Source organism: Pinus tabuliformis, chromosome 2_2 (assembly GCF_031772625.1).
Source record: "Pinus tabuliformis cultivar Carrire ecotype Pingquan chromosome 2_2, CPIR1, whole genome shotgun sequence".
NCBI classification, from domain to species: Eukaryota; Viridiplantae; Streptophyta; class Pinopsida; order Pinales; family Pinaceae; genus Pinus; species Pinus tabuliformis.
In genome coordinates this window covers 948,164,348-948,179,483 of record NC_142300.1, presented here as the reverse complement: position 1 = coordinate 948,179,483, position 15,136 = coordinate 948,164,348, and the positions used below count along the sequence as shown (strand labels likewise).

The window sequence follows — 15,136 nt, the reverse complement described above, 5'->3', positions numbered from 1 at the left end:
TAGCAACAATATTAAATCAACACACAAACATACAAACCATAAGCAGCATACACATTAGACACATGTTTTTCATGTGGAAACCCTTATGGGAAAAAACCACAAAGCTTGTTGTTTTTATTGATGTAAATAAGAACTACTACTCTATTACATCAATCTGTTTTCTAAGCACCCACTCATAGAAAGCACCAAATCCCTTTGATTGTTTGGTAGCACCAACTAGAAAGAAGCAACAACTCTATCTGTTTGTAGACACTTGTCCAGCTTACCAAAAGAACCATGTGAGGCACCAATGTCATGGGTTTGTTGCAAGTACCAACTTGTAGCTCCTTGGATTTAAGAAAATCCCAACTTGTAGGAGGCACTGACCCCCAAGCCTTCTCAAGCTCCACTAGAGATGGAAGCACCAACTTCCTATATTGCAGGCACCAACCCACATTCAAATAAGAACTTGTTTTTCTATGTAGTTTGGAAACAACTCTTCCTGATAACATCTTTTGCTCTTAGCTCACTCTGCTGCAATTTTCAACTCTTTGCATCAATCTTTAGTAGCCCTCTAATTTTCTTAACATCAACAATCACTCAGCTCTTTGCCTCTCTATTCTCCACAACACACAGTCTGCTCTTGACCTTTCTTCGCACAACACAAGCTCAGCTCTCTGCCTTCTTCTCCTTGGCATTGATGGCAACACACCATCCTTTTCTCCACGTGATGGCCAAACCTCAAGCCGCTTCCACACATCTCATGGTATGATACAGCAATGACCTTCTTGTCATCACAAATTATACACAATGTTTCTCCCCTTTTTACATCAATGGAAAGGGGCTACAAGCTACCTTTCTCTCCCCATGCTCTCACCAATTGTGAGGACTACAGTTTGGTTGTTGAGATGTGTATCCTACCTCGCAAACCTCTCTTCCAAAGTTGTTGTTGCTACTGCTCCATACACTGGTAAAATGTGATATGCTCCCCTTGAACATATATTGCCTTTGATTTTTCCTTCCAGTGTTAGACAAATTATGGCTACTGGTTGAGAACTTTGTCCACTAAGGCATCTTTTGTATAAAAAATATTGATACCCATTAAATTGTGCATGGTATTTATGCTGCTGCAAATACCAAGTTATAATGATGTATTTTGGCTAGCCCTTCTTCATTGTTGTTGTTGCTTCCGAGACTGTGCTCACTTTACTTGAGCATCTCCACTTCTCCCCTTGAGATCATTTTCATACTATGAGGATTGCTTCACATCTCATACCAATTGCATCAAAAGAAATGATACAAGTGGAACATTGTACAAGGAAAACTCTATTATTTCCTATCTAAAAAATAAATGTCCACTTGCACACATGGTTATTCAACATGAGCCCATCACAACCAATTGACATAGCTATACCAATTGAGGGTTAAGGGACATGAAAAATCATACACCAATTGTGTATCATGAACATAAGACTGCTAATCATAATCAAAATTACAACTTAAATGAAATAAGAGTATTTCACCAAATATGCAAACCTTTTATTTGCTTAGCAATCTTCCTTTCTACGGTTGTCCATTGTTTCCTGCTACTGCTTATCAAAGAAGCTCCCCCTGAGCCAATGTTCCCTGATATCCTTCAAAGCTATCTCGCCTTTGCTTGGGGACTTATCCTGTGGACCTGACAAGACTGTGAGCTTCCTATCATTCCACACTTCCATTGCAACCCTTATTCTTCCCACAACAAAAGATATTTTTGTGTACTCCTTATGTTTTCTTCACTCCACCTTCATCAATCAAATGTGCCATACTTTTCATCTTCTTTGCCTCCTACATATGACTTACTTAGCCTCCCTTAAGGCCCTTCTCTTCCTTCACTGAAGAGAAACAGAGGATCTACTCCCCCTGAGAAGATTACCCACTTTATTTCTCTAAACCTTTAAAGGTCGAGACTTGACAAAAGCATTCCAATATTGCTTCTTCTTTACCCCTATTTGGGTCTTCCCTTAGTTGCACATGGATAGAGGAAATTATTCGTTCATCTCCTCTTTCTACACCCAAACCCTCTTGAAGCCTTTCTTCATTTTAGAGGGGTCTGACACAAAATTGGGAGGACCATTCTTCTGATTTCTTCCTCCTCTTTTCATATTTCTCTTTTGACGCAGAGCACTAAAGACAATTCTATATTTTTTGCTTGATTCTTTCTCCTTGCCTTCAAACCTTGAGTTGTTGCATTTCATGCGTATGCTGAGAATCATTTCATTTCTTCTCATTTCTGCAGCCATCTCTCTTGGTCTAAGAATGGGGCGGAGGAGTTACTCCTTTTTACAACTCTTTTGTTAAAACTCCTCTCGTGGCCAACTTTCCATCTTCTAGCATTATTGTGCATCCTTGGGTTGCTGCTACCCAACACATTTTGTTTCCTTGCATGCCATCTATAGTCTATGGCTTTATGTCCAAACTTATTGCAAGAAAAAAAAAAACCATGAAAAGGATTTTGATGACAAAAGTTACATTCTCTATGAAGGTTCTCTTGATGAGGAGGAGGGGTCCTCTACTAGATCTTCTCATTCCTTTTATGAAAAAAAGCATTGTTGTCATGCACTCTTCCTTGTAGTTGCCTTGCCCTCTTTTGTTGTAGTATTTTCTTCTCTTACTACTATTGTTGTCCAACAACCTTTCTATTGTTGTTTTTGGAACCCTCGAGCTTTTGATATTGATAAAGATCTTTGTTTGACTTCTCTAAGTCATGTCTCAATGAGACTACCTCAGTTTGTAGTCTTTCGCAACAAGCCTCCTTTATACTCAACTAGTGGATTTACCTCCTAGTCAATCAATTAGCATCTTCTTGTTGAGCAATTAGTTCAACTATTGTTTTGCTCAATTTCTCATTCTCAAGCTCATAAACTTCCAGTTTCTCCTCTTGCTTGAGATTTTCCTCTGATAGGTCCTTGATCTCTTTTACAACATATTTCAACTTCTTTATAGAAAATATCCTTTCATTTAGATCCTTCTCTTCTCTATCAGAGGTGATAGATGAGTGATCACAGAGATCTAAGCCCATCTTTGTGTCCATGGAGTCTTCCACAGGTCTAAGGGTTATTCCTTCTTCATATGAGGATCCCTTATTTTCTATTTCTACTAGAATGGGTCTATCTTCATTACATCTACTAGATTCATGGGTGTCTCTATCTTCAAGTGATTCACATGAACATCTAGATAATGAATGACCTACCTTTTTACATTTATCACAAGGAAACATCATACCTTCTATGCAACATGGTCTCTCTTTTGAGACTTATTCATCACCACCAGGAGTGTGATGGGTAGCAACTTCTCCAAGTTCTGATTCATTGCTTGAGCAAAAATGCTCCTCAAACTCTTCTTGAGCCACATGGATATCTCCACTAGACAGACATTGCATTCTATTCATCACTTCCTTTGCTGAATCACAATGTCTTGCTTCATCATCATCTGACTTAGCTAGCCCTTTCAGGATGACGTCCATGGATTTTTTGTTCTTTTCTTCATTTAATATGGAGACCCATATATCGCCATCCAAGGAAATCAAGTAGGCTTCCATTATAACCTTCCAGATTTCATACCAAAGCTCATGGATTGATCTATCTAAGAATGGAATTTCTTCTGCTGCTAGTCAAACATCATTAGCCATTGTTTCCCTTTGATCTACCTTCTAGAAATTAAGCTATTTTTGAAGGAACCTTGCTTTGATACCAATTGTTGGAAAAAAATGTTAATACTGAGAGGGGGTGAATCAATATTATGGCTAATTTTAACTTCTTTAAGCCAATTTACTTTTCTTTTCTAACTTGACATCCATCCATACTTCAAAAACAATATACAATGTGGTAGCAACATTAACTCAACACACAAGCATACAAACCATAAGAATCATACACATTAGACACAGGTTTTTCATGTGGACATCCTTTTGGAAAAAACCACAAATCTTGTTGTTGTTATTCATGTAAATAAGAGCTCCTACTCTATTACATCAATATTTTTTGTGAGAGCCCACTCACAGGAAGCACCAAATCCCTTTGATTGTTTGGTAGCACCAACTAGAAGGAATCACCAACTCGCTTTGTTTGTAGACACCTGCCTAGCTTACCAGAAGAACCATGTGAGGCACCAACCTCATGGGTTTGTTACAAGTACCAACTTGTAGCTCCTTGGATGTAAGAAAGTCCTAACTTGTAGGAGGTACTGACACCCAAGCCTTCTTAAGCTCCACTAGAGATGGAAGCACCAACTTCTTGTATTGCAGGCACCAATCCACATTCAAATAAGAATTGGTTTTTCTCTATAGTTTGGTAGAACCTCTTCTTGATAACATTTTTTTTTCTCAGCTCACTCTGCTGCACTTTTCAACTCTTATCTTTAGCAACCCTCTAATTTGCTTAACATCAACAGTCACTCAACTCTTGGCCTCTTTGTTCTCCACAATACATAGTTTTCTCTCGGCCTTGCTTCACGCAACATAGGTTCATCTCTTTGCCTTTTTCTAACAGTAACTCATAGGCTACTTAGGCCTTTCACCCAACACATAGGAAACTCACAACCTTTCATACACAACACAGGCTACTCTTTCCTTTCACACATAGCTCGCTTCTCTCGAGGTCTCTTTTTCTTATGCTTAGGCACTCTCAGCCTTTACACACCGAATTGGCTCTCACATAGCCTCTCATATAAGTGCACTCACACAAATCACTTTTCTCTAAGGATATCACACAATAATGCTTCATTTCCATGCTTTTCTCATCAGAGCACTTGAGTTTTGTTCCTCTTCCATTCACACAATCAATGTTGCCACCCTATCAATGTTGCCACATTGTCCTCATTCATCACTTTGCACTGTGCTTAGGCATGGTCTCTCCATGTTGTTGTTGTGTTTGCCACTGGATAGCCGACCTGCATACTCAATGTAGGCACAATCCTCTCTTTCTGCAACTCTCCCATCACTGAGACTCTCCATGCACTTCAACTCCCACAAAGCTTGACAACACTCTAGCATGGCTTCTCTATACTTTAGGCATGTACATTTTATGGACCATTTTCCTTTTTGCCTTGTATTAGAGATATTTGACAATCGACCTTCATTCCTGAAACCAAAAATCTGCTCAACATTTACTCACACAGCTTACTGCTCTATACGCCCTTCAGTACTCTGTATTGTGCTTTATCGGAGGAAATACATCATAGTGCTAAGTCATGGTGCAACACCAAGAAACTACTGATTTCCAACCTTTGATTATGTCAAGCCCCTTTTGTTTTTAGCCCTCATCGAATATCCACTTGTAGAACCAGGTGTTATGACCAGAAGCTTAGCCTTAAGGCACTAAGCCCTTTAGAATTGTACCGGGGGACTTTTATCCTTTATATTGCACTTTATCGAAGCTTTTCCTCTATCAGAAATTTATTCACAAACAAACAACAAATTCTGATTGTCCTTGTACTTTTTTATTCTAGCCCCTTTTCGCATTTCACTTCATAGGACCGAGGGTGGTGACTAAGTGCCATGACCCGAGGCGCTAAGTCTTTCAGCGTTGTGCCGGGAGGATTTTTCCTCTGTTAAGAACTGTGCCATGGTTTTCTTTTTATTCCACAATCAAGCACTTAACATTATCGAAGCCTTCTTATCGGGGATTTCCACTTGTTGCTTATATGATAGCAACAACAAACCGTCGATCGTTGATTGCCATTGTGATGTCATCATTGCCACATGACGTCTCCTAAGTGGTGACATGTGTCACCACGATATCACCGATTAGGCCACCTCAAAACACCAAAATGGCCTGCCACGTGTCCCTCCTTACCGTCACGTCATGCTGACATCAGCTACCATGTGTCCCTCCTTACCTTCACGACATGCTGATGTCAGTAGCCATGTGTCCCTTCTCAGAACCAATAAGATCATGCCACTTGTCTACATCGGAGCTCATTCGAGACTGTCATCTATCCTTATCGGACCCAACTGGATGCCTCCACGTGTCTTGCCTTGGGGAGAGAGAAAGAGACCTTGCCTACCCTATTTTTTCAGCGAATTCCTTTGGAAATTCCTTTTTGGCCTTCTCAGCGATTTAAAAAAGAATAATTGTCCCGACTTATTTAACTCAATCAACGTTCATTGATTGGAGGTTTGTTAATGCTTTTCACTTATGAAACTGTCCAACTTCGATTGCTGATATGGACTTGTCATCTAACATGCGGGATCGTAAGTCGTTAATCAGAGAATTTCCTAAACCAAGTACTCATAATCATTCTTTGGAGAGTTCGCGTCATGTGTGTAGAAGAAATGGTGGACTTACTAGGAAATTCCCAATTATAATGTTATTTGGTGCTTTGCTCTTTGTAACGATATTTTGGAAATGTGACACAAAGTTGTATGTACTTAAATTTAACTTTGTATGGCATATCAGTACCCAAAACATTTTGTTTGAATAGCAAAATCAGCAAAATGTGTGATCTTGTCATTTTGTATGATATAGAATCTTTGTAGAAACTAACGACTAGATTACAGTATATCAGGGACAAAAAAAATGATCTTTTTATCATCGTTGGGCTTTTGTATGGAGCAGTTATATTCTTAGGAGTCAGCAACTATTCAAATGTGCAGCCTACAGTTTCAGTAGAGAGAATTGTGTTCTACAAAGAAAGGGTTGTAGGAATGTACTATGCATTTCCCTATGCTCTAGCTTACGTTAGTCCTCTATCATTGTTTCATTTTATTCTACACATTCAAAGTATCCATGTGCCAAATATTGAGCAAGCATAGTATGGGCCTATAGGATTTCCCATCAAAAAGTAAACTTTGGAGTTCAAATCCTTGGGTCAATATGCCCACATCTTCTCACTAGCTCATATTAGTATTATTCGATGCTAAGGGCACCCTTGGGCTTTGTGGATGGGATTTTTGCTGATTGGGAATGTCTTTAAAGGTGCTACCTAAATTCCACTATGTTAACACCATTAAGCTAGAATATGGAAACTATACAATTTTCTTTATATTTATATGTTTTTTTGTCACTTATTCCAATATTATAATTGGATAGGGTTCTTGTTTACATATGTAATATTCGATGATTATTTTAATAGGTGATTGATATTCCTTACATAGCATTGAGACAGTGGTGATTTGTGAATTTACCTTTCCTAATTAGTGTGATAGAAACCCTACCATACTTTTCTCCAATATGCAATATAACAAAACTGTTGGATGAACTTACCAAAGAAATTTCATATTCTTCCAAAGAGGATTTTTTTTATTGGCGACTAAAAACAACAAAATATGTCAATAGCCAATTGTGAGTTGCATATTGATATACATTGATATTAGATGACAAGTTATTTCTAGAAGGTTTCCTTATTGCTTGTGCACTGTATTTTACAAGCATCTCTTGACATTGGCTTTTCCCTAGATCAGTGGTATCCTTAACCATTACTAAACCATTTTAGGGAACCATTTTGACTTGCAAATAAAGCTATAGAATAGTAACTCACTATGATTTCTATTCCCTAGATCAGTGCTACCCTCACATTATCATAACCTAATGAATGCATTCACACTCCACTCTATGCTACATTTCTAAGCCTTTCTTGCATTATGAGCACGTAATGTTATCACCATCAGAGATTAAATCACATTTCACTATAGATTTTCATCAAATAAGTTATGTACTAATTCCTAATGCAGAAACCCAAATTAGGAACTTCTCGTAGCCAAGTATTTCTTTCAGGGCAATGCTTTATTGTTGCAATGAGCTCTAAGGCCTTGCTATAATACCCAATCTTAACCAATCATGAACGGAATTCACAACACCAAACCTTGTTCACAAATTTTGTCAAATAGTTGGTAGGTACCCTCCATTCTCCCACTCTTAGTCAGATTTTATCAATGAATTAAAGTAATAAATGTGATCATTTAAATAATCTAGGATGTCGCCCATAAATTTGATGCTTGGGTATTCATTTAATATCCTTCTCGACCATGGATGATTTTAGGTGAAAATAAACCATCTAATAATTGATGCATCTCCACTACACATTGCATGTCATGTTATTCCTTTATATTGGGAACAACATATAATAATCTGTGAAATTAAGAGAAGATACCCATGTCATTGTTTGCTAGTATATGATAGACATGTTTGGAAGAGTGAGGGGACAACTTATAATATAAATCCACCGATTAAAGCATATGGTGAACCATTATCATATTATAATAACCTTGGCCATATCATGATCCTAATTAATTTTTTGGAATAAGTTATTTATTGAGCACTTTATGTACCTATTCCTTACTTTATTAAGCTTAATTTTCCCTTAAAGGTAGCACCTAATTTATATGGCTACATTCATTAGGTGAGAAATTAATCATTAGGCACAACTATCTCATAGGGAATATCTCATTATCTAGTAATTGTTTGGATTAGCAAGGTTTGTCTTTTAACTAAGAAAAACATTACAGGAATCTATTAGTTTTAAATTGTTATAATTTTGTTTAATGTAGTATATAATTACAACATAAGTTTATAATTAATATAAAATAGAGTTATACAATTATAATGACTATATATAAAAAAGGTTATGTGATAAGGTTAAAATGTTTGTAATTTTATATATGTTTTAAGCAAGGAAAGTAGGAAAATGAAGAATTAAAAGCTAAAAAGTAAAAATTTTGTTAGTTTATTGAAATAAGGTAGAAGAATAAGCACATCTTAGCCATTGATAAATTAGAAGTTATTGTATGTTTAACTTGCAAAATTCTCACATAAAAATAGACTTGATTTCTATACCTAATTTAATCACTTCCACAAATTATCAAATTATCCATAGTCATAATTAAAGAAATACATAATAATAATAATAACAACATCTACTTATAATCATTAAAACTTGTAATCATATTTTAATGGTATTTTAACATTAAAAATTAACCATTATCATATCTTAATGAGTATAACCTTGATATTTATATTAAACTAGGTTTTTTTCTTAAATTCGTTGCTCATGAATATGATGTATCATTGACGCTTTTCATCACAATTTCTAATGAACATGAAGTTATATTATTTAATTAGTTTAAAATAATAATAAAATTCACAGTTTCTTGTTAATTTAAACTTGATCCTTAACAAACACAAATATTTTCCACCCCACTTTAATGTTAGTGTGCAATAAAATAAATTCAAATTTTCAATTTGTTTACGTACAATTAATATTAGCGAATCGCAACAAACACTTTCACTGACAGCTACAATATTCACTCTTCGGCTCTCTGCTGCAGTTGGCCATAACAACGAGCAAGATGTTGTTCCAACGCCCTTTCATGTGTCATTTATCAACCGCCATTGGAATCAATAAGCATCTATTATCATACCATCCTCATTTAAATTCCTTGATTCTATCAAAATTCTCAATTGCTCCTCCTCCTCCGTTCACACTCAAATCTTCTGATATCCATAACTTCGTTTCAAATACCAAATCCTTGCAATCCTTGAGACCTTATATCACTCCATACATAACGGTATACTCCACAAAATTTCCCTTCGAAAGGGCACCCCAGCACCGAAATCTCATCATCCAAGCCAATTCCAACAACGCCTCGGATGACGACTTAGACGACGAATAGAAGAAGAAGCCCCGTGGACTCCTTCAACAAGAAGCTTATGATTCAAGAGCCCGGCCACCTCGTTCAACAGGTGGTAACAACCTCAAAATAAAAACATGTAATTAATTAGATTAATCATGCGATTTATAATCAACACGCAATTTATCAACTAATTAACATTAAATTTCAAAAGATATGAGTAGAGACAACTTACCTGTGGCGATGATGTTTCTCACTTATGATTTTAGGGCTAAATGCTAGTTGAATTCTGCTAACTGCAACAAAGTCTTGGGGACGACTCTCCACCCAACCATAGGCTCAATTGCACAAAATCTTGCTACAACTAGCCACCCCCGAGCCCTCAATCAACGTACTACTGCCAGGGAATCCTTTGTCTTACAACACTATTCTCCCAAGAGAATGGATGATGGAATCATGGAACGATGGAATGCCTCTCATCTTCCTCACCATCTATTAAATAGAGCAAACATTAGAAGGGGAACCACATGCACACACTCCATGTGTCAACATGCAACTTTACTGCTTTCTTGTTTTATTCTTTTGTTTTTACTTTTTGATAGCTTTACTGATTTTTACTGCTTTCTTGTTTTATTTCTTTTGTTTTTACTTTTTGATAGCTTTAATGTTTTTTACTATTTTTCTATTTATTTTTATTTATATTTATATAGAGCTTTCATATTGTTATTTATTATTTTATTATAATTTATTATTTATTATTTATTTACTATTACTATTTTTTATTTATTGTTTATTATTTATTTTCTTGTATTTTAATATTATATTATATTATTTATTATTTATTATTATTATTATTATTATTATTATTATTTATTATTAAGGGACATTACATACTCCCCCACTTTAAGGAACTTCGTCCCGAAGTTAAGTTGAATTATTTAACATTTTATTTTGTTATTTATTACTTCATGTTCGCCGACACCCTCTGCTAAACTAGTATAACCAGCAGGCATCGAAAGTTTCACAACACCCGGGAAATCCCAAGGAATCTCTGTCCTTTTTCCCACTTTTCGAACCAGGCATAAGCCTCCTCGGTCTGTATCCTAGTCCAAGGTTGGCCCCAAGGCTCGCGCCCGACTCAGACCTCATCTACCCCAAGGCAGGCATTCGGTACAGTGCTCAATGTCTCCGGGCATCTCGCAAGGTTGGCCCACTCCCTCCACAACTACTAAGGCGCACAACTCCAGGCATCAAAGTCCTTACACCCCCACTAGACTTCGGCATCCCAATCCAATACTAGGCACCTAGCCTACAATATTAGGCACTTGGGCTCCTCAAGATGGTCCCATAGCCCCTCAAGAGCTATCCATCAAGAGCTATACAAGACAAAGGATTCCCTGGCAGTAGTACGTTGATTGAGGGCTCGGGGGTGGCCAGTTGCAGCAAGATTTTGTGCAATTGAGCCTACGGTAGGGTGGAGAGTCGTCCCCAAGACTTGTTGCAATTAGTAGAATTCAACTAGCGTTCCACAGGTAAGTTGTCTCTACTCATATTTCTGAAATTTGATGTTAATTAGTTGATAAATTGTGTGTGGATTACGAATCGTATCAGCAATAAATCATATCAGCAAGTGGGATTATCGAATTAGAACAATGCTAACAATCCCATACCATTAAATGTAAATTATCCATTCATCATGCGCGTTAACAGCTGAAAGAGAACTCAAGAAAATTCGTGCTCATTTATTTAGCATCTACGTAAAACTATTCGTTCCTCTATAAATTGTTTGCAAAGTTAAATGGCGCCAAGTCTCAAACGGTCATAAGGGTGAACTATTTAACTCAGTTAATTATGAAAATGTGTTTGAAGGCACCTAGCCTTCAATATCAGGCACTTGGCATCCTCAAGATGGTCCCATAGCCCTCAAGAGCTATTCATCAAAAGCTATACAAGACAAAGGAACCACTGGCATATGTAGTGTTGATTGAGTTTGTCCCCAGCCCATATGGTGTTACTTATTCTCCCTCATGCGTATGGGCTTGCACGAGATCATCAAATAAACCGGCCCTCTCGGCCCATTTGTGGAGTCCTGTCAATCATCACACCTCAACATGCAACGAATGCATTATCTATACCGTCATAGTATTATAGAAAATAATCTGTCATCATGAGAATATTCATCATTGTTATCACAACATTCTAAATAGTAAAGAACTACATTCTCTTGCATGTCGTAAAATTTGCATGCAATTACCACATGTTTCACATCATAAAACACCCTCATAAGTTATAACATCAACATATTTGCATTAAAGATATATCATGACATGACATAATAAACAAAGCACTTGTCACTATAACCTCATATCATAACATCATTATCCCTACGCATATCATATTCATCATGAGCATTCAACATCATTATCATACCAAATAAATAAATAAGTACCACATATACATCATTAACATCTCATGAGAACTATATCCATCTACCACATACCATGATATCATGAAACATCATTAATATGAGAATCATCAAATACTTTATCAAATATAGAACAACAATACACTATAAGCATTCTTATCATGAATTAATTTTGTTTACATATATAAACAATGAATGCTAACTATGAATTAGCATTAGTTAACATCCCTCTAGGATTATGCTATCTTATGAGTACTATTAGTGTCATGATTTCATCAAGTTACCAACTACCCTTAAAAAACAAATTCAAATTTCCAATTTACATCATTCTTAGTGGATTATCATTTAGAAATCAATATTTAGCAAAACATGCAATCTACTCCAGATGAATAAACTTGGAAAGTTTCTCATTACTTAGTTCTTATAGATCTAATGTTGATTTTCTATCTAAAATCACTTCAATACCATCTCAACAATAAATTGAGTGTTGATTATTAATCGCATGATTAATCTGATTAATTACATGTTTTTATTTCGGGGTTGTTACACAGGCCATCAAGATGTTCGAAGTCCTATCCTAGGATGGGCTAACCCTCCAGGCCATGAAGCTTTTTGGATACATGAAGGACAAGTCGAGGATGTCAGATGTCATTTCACACACTGCCATCGTGGAAGCCTATGCGAAGGCTGGAAAGCCCAAGGACGCCCTCAAGGTCTTCATGAGAATGCAGGCCTCGGGGTGCTTGCCCAATTCCTATAGCTACTATGTTCTCATTCAGGGGCTGTGGCAGGGTGGAATGCTTCAGGAGGCCGGAAAATATATGCTTGATATTCTGGGCTATGACTGGAAGGCCAATGCTGCCACTTATGTCACTTTGGTTGATTCCTACTTGAGGGCATAGAAGGCTGACGAGATGCGGCAACTCCTAGTAAATATGAAGGAGAAGGGGTTCGTCACCGATGACAAGGTAGCTCGACAACACATGAAGAGCATGGGTCGGTTCAATAGGGTAGTCATGGATATGTTGTTTGGGTAGTATAAGGAGGTGATAGAAATAATGAAATGCACAACTTTTTGAATGATTTTTTGCCCGTAATCTTTTTGGCACAATGAATTCCCATCACTCACTTTGCATGAAACTGTGCAGCGAAGCGAATTATTCTTTATAGAGAAGGGGCGGTGCAAATAATTCCACTTTTTGAATTTTTTGCCCAGAGGAGGAGGAGGATGAAGCAAACTATTATAATTCCCACCCAATACATGGGAATCCGAAATCTGCAGCAACTATTGGTGTTCCGGCTTGGAGCAGGTTATTTGCGAAGGTAAGCCAAGCTACATATTTCGATTTTCTGAAACACAATATGAGGGGTGGGTGATCGCTGTAGATTTTCTAAATTTTCATGCTTCCCTCTCTCTCATATTTAATTTCAAATTTTGAAATTTCCCACTTGACTAGCTGAGTTTGAAATATATTTCCCACCAATTACATTTAATACATTAACTAAGTAAGTCAGAATGTCAAAATAGTTTAAGTAAAATGGAGTAGTCTATAACATGACTTTTTTTGGAGATGGATGGGACGCTGTCATGGGTGATGGTCATACAAGCATGGGAATAATTACAGTGTCTCTTGATTTCCCGGCAACCCCCTTTTTCGCTGCAACTCCTGTTTGCATCTCCCGAAGGTCTGACAAAACCGTTCTGTCAGGGAAACTCAATTAAAGCACACCTGGGGCACAATCCTTTATTTGAAATTCTAAATTTGAAATTTAAGTGCGGTGAATGCATGAATGCTTGTGTGGTAGAGAGGATGACAGTGGGGATGTCGACCGATTCTCTAGTAGGTGGCTTCACAAAGAGTTTATGCCTTCCCCACTGCTATGACAATGGCACCAACATCATCAACCTATACTTCATTCTTGTGGCTCGGGAAGGTACTTATTATACTTCATTATGCATTTTGGTGGATTTCAAACTCGCTCAGGAGCATCTCCTCCTCGCAGCGTGTGACAACTCATTTAGGGCTCTTCTATGGCTCCGTTTAGTAGCCTGTGAAGAGATCGAGGAGTTGTGGCTTAGTCAGTACCCGATTTCAGCTGATTCTTTCTAATGGGTGAAGTTACTCAGGGGAAACCTCGTTCTCGAAGTGGCTCGCCACTCCCGTGGTCGATTTACTACATCATGTTTGCGTGCGAGGAGGTGTTTGTATATGTCACGCCAGGAGGTAACTCCTCAAATCGATTCATATTATTCATTCAGGTTGTTCATTATTATATACAACAGGGAGTGCTTGTCCAGTTCATCTCCCGGTCACTCTCCATCTTCTCTATTATTTATTTACACTAATTACAGTTGTTCACCCAATCCCTATGATTAGGTGTCAACAGTATACATCCTGGGTATGTGAAATCCGAAAGAAGCGCATTCAAGATGGAGATTCCACCTGACTCTATGCTTTCGAGTCGAGGAATGGTCGATAAATTCTTCAAACTATTTGAAAAACTTAATTATGTTTTGAAATAATAATTTCTTAACTAATAATGATACCAGTGGGTATCCTAGCAACCACAGAGCATTCAATCACCAACGCAATGGGACCTGACGCTCCACTTATGAAGGACTTGAGGTTTCCACGCATGTTTGTGGCCATCGCTGATAAACACATTATTAATGACACACAGGTGGAGCATTGCAAAGCCATGAAAAGCGCAAGTTCATGAAGTGGAGCAATATATCTCTGAGAAAGTTGGCCATTGTTTCCATCTCAACGAGACTGCCATCAAATATGATCCCAACACTACTGAGCAAACCTCTAAACTACTCCATTTCATTAAAAGTTGCTTTTGAGGTTTATTACATACCATGTTATATCTTTCAGTCACTTTGCTTTTATAGTTCCTCACGTTCTCGGTCATTTAAGTTGTGCTATGAAGTGTAGATTTAGATTGTCTACTTACTCGCAAGTTAAGTTTAGTTTTTCTAGTGTGGATTTAGGATTTCTATTAATGTGAAATGATGTGTGCGCTATGTTAAGATCAGCTCATATGTGTGCGCTATGTTAAGATCAGGTCATAGTGTAAGAATTATTTTAAATAATTTGTTAACATATATTTGTATAAATTAG

At 37.2% G+C, this 15,136-nt stretch overlaps 2 pseudogenes; both read left to right on the top strand.

Annotated features, from left to right (window-relative positions):
* Nucleotides 1–9,304: 9,304 nt before the first annotated feature.
* Nucleotides 9,305–13,734, top strand: LOC149196328 (uncharacterized; annotated as a pseudogene).
* Nucleotides 13,735–13,834: 100 nt separating this feature from the next.
* On the top strand, nt 13,835–14,859 carry LOC149196327 (putative carboxylesterase 17; annotated as a pseudogene).
* Nucleotides 14,860–15,136: the final 277 nt, after the last annotated feature.